Source organism: Sorex fumeus, unplaced genomic scaffold (genome assembly GCF_029834395.1).
Source record: "Sorex fumeus unplaced genomic scaffold, SorFum_2.1 ptg000086l, whole genome shotgun sequence".
NCBI classification, from domain to species: domain Eukaryota; kingdom Metazoa; phylum Chordata; class Mammalia; order Eulipotyphla; family Soricidae; genus Sorex; species Sorex fumeus.
Genome location: NW_026606143.1, coordinates 35641775 through 35647349, shown reverse-complemented (window position 1 = coordinate 35647349; position 5575 = coordinate 35641775).

The following is a 5575-nucleotide window of genomic DNA, read 5'->3' as shown; positions in this document are numbered from 1 at the left end:
TACTACATGGAAAGTATCATGTTAAGCGAAATGACTCAGAAAGAGAGGGATAGACATAGAAAGATTGCATTCATCTGGGGAACATAAAGTAACAAAATAGGCGACTAACACCCAAGAATGGCCGAGATTAGTACCAGGAATTTTACTCCATGGCTTGGAGGCCAACCACACATGCTAAGGGGAAAGGGAGCTCAGATAGAGAAGGGAGCACCAAATAAAGGGTGTTGGGAGGATCCTCCCAGGATGGGAGAAGCATGCTGAAAGTAGACTATAGATCAAACATGATTGTCACCCATTGCCTCTTTTGCAAACCACAACACCCAATAAGAGAGAGAGAGAACAAAAGGGAATGCCCTGCCGCAGAGGCAGGGTGGGATGGGGGGGATGGGGGGGGAGGGATACTGGGATTCATGGTGGTGGGAAATGGGCACTGGTGGAGGGATGGGTATTTGATCATTGTATAACTGAAACCCAAGCACAAAAATTTCTAAGTCTACAACTGTACCTCATGATGTCTCACTAATAAAAAAAAAGCACCTCATTTGACAATGCCTATCAATTAACTTCTGCTATGCGACTGACTGCTCTGAATCACCTACCATTTCTGTAGCTCATGATTCTGGAGCCGGCTGGGTGTTCTTTCAGTAGGGATTGACTCTACAGATTTCTACTGGACTGAGGCGTACCTCTAGCTGGCAGACCACTAGTGTCTGGACCATGTGGGCGGGTCTCAGCTATTCTGCAGTTAACAGCCAACAGTGATGGTGCCCCACCTCTTTCGACATCCAGCAGGACACCTCCAGCTCCGTATGGACACCTCCAGCCGAGGATCCATGTAGTAACTCCATGTAGACACCTCTAGATAAAGTTCCACATAGTAACTCCATGTAGAGACCTCTCTCTCAAACTCCATGTAGTAACTCCATGTAGATATCTCCAGCTAAATGTCCATGTAGTAACTCCATATGGACACCTCCAGCTGAAGCTCCACGTAGTAACTCCATGTAAACACCTCTAGCTACATTTTCATGCAGTAACTCCATATAAACACCTCCAGCTGAAGCCCCATGTAGTAATTCTATGCAGACACTTTCAGCCAAAGCTCCATGTAGTAAATCCACATAGAAACCTCCAGCTAAAGTTCCACATAGTAACTCCATATAGACACCTCTATCAAACTCCATGCAGTAACTCCATGTGGACACCTCTAGCTAAAGCTCCATGCAGTATAGACACCTCCAGCTGAAGCCCCACACAGTAATACTGTGTAGACATTTCCAGTCAGAGCTCCATGTAGTGACTCCACATAGAAACCTCTAACTCAAACTCCATGTAGTAACTTTACGGACACCTCCAGCTAAATGTTCATATAGTAACTCCATGTACACATCTCTACCTCAAACTCCATGTAGTAACTCCATGTAGATATCTCCAGCTAAATGTCCATGGAGTAACTCCATGTAGATATCTCCAGCTAAATGTGGTAACTCCATGTGCACACCTCCTGCTGCAGCTCCATGTAGTAACTCCATGTAGGCACCTCTAGCTAAAGCTCCATGTAGTAATTCTATGTACTCCATGTAGTAACTCCACATAGAAACCTCTAGCGCAAACTCCATGTAGTAACTTCATAGACACGTCCTGCTAAATGTCGATACCATAACTCCATATAGATATCTCCAGCTAAAGTTCCATACAGTAACTCTGTGTACACTCTCTAGTTCAAACTCCATGTTATAACTCCATGTAGACACTTCCAGTTAAAGGTCCATGTAGTAACTTCATGTAGATACCTCCAGTTAACTATTCATGTAGTAACTCCATGTGGATAGCTCCAGTTAAAGTTCCATGTAGTAACTTCATATGAACACCTCCAGCTAAAGCTCCATGTAGTAATTCCATGTAGTAACTCATGTAGACATATCCAGCTCAAATTCCATGTAACTCCATATAGGACACCTCTAGCTGAAACTCCATGAAATAACTTCACATAAAGGCGCTGGAGCAATAGCACAGCGGGTAGGGCATTTGCCTTGTAAGCGGCCGACCCGGGTTCGATTCCCAGCATCCCAGATGGTCCCCTGAGCACCGCCAGGGGTAATTCCTGAGCACAGAGCCAGGAGTAACCCCTGTGCATTGCCGGGTGTGACCCAAAAAGCAAAAAAATAAATAAATAAAATAACTTCACATAAACACCTCCAGCTAAAGCTCTGTGTAGTAACTTAATGTAGACACCTCTAGTTAAAGGTCCATGCCATTTACTACTGTCGTTTACTATAGAGGAATTTAGGCAATGAAAATTTACTGAATATTCCTGAATTTGGAAGTAGTAATTTTTTTTTTGCTTTTCGGGTTACACCCAGAGATGCTCAGGGGTTATTCCTGGCTCTGCACTCAGGAATTACTCCTGGTGGTGCTTGGGGGACCATATGGGATGCCGGGGATTGAACTCAGGTCGGCTGCGTGCAAGGCAAACACCCTACCCGCTATGCTATTGCTCTGGCCCCGAGGAAATATTTTAATGAAGCAATACATTAATACAACTAATAAGCAATAATTAATACAACTAATAAGCAATACATCAATACAACTAATAAGTAATCACTCACACCCTACTCACTGTGCTATCGCTCCAGCCCCAATCCCCCAATTTTTTAATCACCTCACAATTTTATCCAGTACCTCTTCTTCCAGTCCACTCCCTTCCTTCCTGCCTCCCCACCATTCTCACTCCAACCTATTGATTCTCATTTGCAATTTGCAAATTGATATGTGCTTTATCTTACACCAGTGACTAACACAGTGATCAATTCATACTGATAGTCAGCAAGGGTGAAGAATGGCAAGACCTGGCCCCTTGAAACTGGTGAGTCAATCGATTCACTCTTTCCCTGAAGTTTGCCCTATGTCTGAGTGATAAGGTTATGCTGATAACTATGACTCGCAAACTTTGACAATACTTCTCTGCTACGTTACTCTCAGGGTGTCCGACAAAAGGTTGTTGGCTGTGTCATGGAGGAGGGGAAATTTCCCGCTGGTCGTCTGGGTTTTTCTCAGGCTGGTGTAGGCCTCAAACTCACATCAGACAGATAAATAGGAGAAAAGAACAAAGTTACTGACATATATATGAGGAACCCACGTAAACGGGATTCCAAGGTTAGTGAGGGTAAACGGAATTCTGTATCCTAGCTGAGGACGGCAAAGGGATATAAGGCTTCAAGCAGAGAAGACAGGAAGACCAGGTACACTGGAATTAGATAATTGCCCTACCGTGTAGATAAATTTCTCTGATCAAAAGAGAATTGAGTACAAAGTAAAATTGTACTTGGCAGTCACACTCACACTCTCCATTGTTCTGTGTAGTTGGGGGAGGATGGGAAGAGTTTCTCTTGAGCCTGCAGTGCCTTGTCTGACCTCAGCTCAAATTAATCCACAAGCCAAAGGACCCATCTTGTAAAGGCCTTTCTGAACATCTTAGGGAAACCTGTTCCTTGGAAAGATGATGGGGAGGCTGGAGCGATAGCACAGAGGGTAGGGCATTTGCCTTGCAAGCGGCCGACCCGAGTTCGATTCCCAACATCCCATATGGTCCCCGAGCACCGCCAGGAGTAATTCCTGAGTGCATGAACCAGGAGTAATCCCTGTGCATCACCGGGTGTGACCCAAAAAACAAAGAAGAAAGAAAGAAAGAAGGAAAGAAAGAAAGAAAGAAAGAAAGAAAGAAAGAAAGAAAGAAAGAAAGAAAGAAAGAAAGCAGGAAAAATGGAGAGCAAGAGAAGGAAGAAATTTTGAAGTGCAAATAGAGCAGCCGTCACGGGCGGAAACCTAGACAGGCAAGAAAGTTGCCAAGGGGATTTATGAAAAACGGCACAGGAGGAAATGAGAAGCGAGAAACGCTTCTGGGAGCAGAGAACTCACACGAGAGTTCGTACAAGCAAACCTGCCGCTTCTATCCCGACAATGTCCCGAAAAAGATGTGGCCTTCTGTTCTTTGAGTTGTTTGAGTTCTGAGCTGTGACTAAGCTAGGTGGTGTTTGATAACAGAAGTTCCGTTTGAACAATATTTTGCATCATTTTTTGACTACTCAGTGACTTCTCTCCAAAATTTGTTTCTCCTCTCCACATTGGTGTTATCCACAAGCTCAACATTTTTATTCTGCAACAGAACAGTAAGATCGTGTAGTTTTTCAGACATCTGTAGCTTGCAGTTTTGAAAAAATACCAATCTGTAGTGCCAAAACTGTAAAAGACACAACCATAACCATCATTTTATTTCTCTGCCTATGCAATGCAACAGTATTATAAAGGGGGAAAAAAACATTACACAACATAAACCGTGGCACTTTCATTTAAATCAATGAAATACTGTCCTGCATTTTGTGTGTTTAACTCTGCAGTCCTACATCTGATTTGGGGCTGAAAAGCCACTTGATTTATTCTGAAATTGCATATGTCAGGAACAGTTATTTCAAAAGTATATTAAAGAATCTAATAAAATTGATTTTTTAAAAAGAGGTAAAACCTGCCCATATCTGGTATCCTCCTTCTGTAAAACCTGGCACTTGATAGTATATTTGATTATTTTATTCCAATTCAATATTCAAGGAAAGCTGTTGAAACCATGTTGATTACCCTGACAGCTCCAATGAATTTTTATAGGCACAGCAGATGAAGAGCCAAAGCTCTGGTTGGCACAACGACTGCGGTGATGAAAATAATTTTTACAGCAGCCCAGACTAGCGTATTGGCATTATTTAAAATTTATATCAGACAGGTTTAAAAGAAAAAAAAGACTTTTCTTCTAAAGGAAAACCATAGCTTTCAGGTTTTCTATTGGCAAAGAAAAGTCCTAAAGCTTGGGCAAACTGAATAGTGAGAAGCAGAGTTCCAGAAACCTTTTCCCAGTATCCTACTTTTTCATGCTTTTCAGAGGCCTTGGAAAGATATCCTAGGAGAGGCATAAATGAAGAAATTAATCTATTTCCAAAATAACAGTAGACTCCTGGAGAGACTTAATAAGTGGTGCCTGAGCATGTGAAAATGCTTCCAGTGAAAAGCAGCTCTCTCCAAAGGTCTAATAGGCATTGACAAAGAGTGGCTACAGATTCAAACTGGCCCCCAAATTCAAAGCACGGTCCAGGTTTTAGTCCCCATTTCCACAGTCTGTAGAAACATACAGGGGAGGAAACGGCACCATCCCCCTAATCCATATAATGTGTGAATATGTAACATATATATTCAGAGCAGAAGAGAATTAAGGCTGGGCTGGAGCGATAGCCCAGCGGGTAGGGCGTTTGCCTTGCACGCGGCCGACCCGGGTTCGATTCCCAGCATCCCATAGGGTCCCCCCGAGCACCGTCAGGAGTAATTCCTGAGTGCTGGAGCCAGGAGTAACCCCTGTGCATCGACGGGTGTGACCCCACACACACAATAAAAAAAAGAGAGAATTAAAGCTAACAATCAGATTGACCTAGAGTAGTGATGGGATCAGGAGGAAGTTAAAGGAACACAGTGTGGGAAGCCGTCTGTCCATCTTTGCTCATTTTGAAGATTGAGGACAGGCCACAAACTCCCC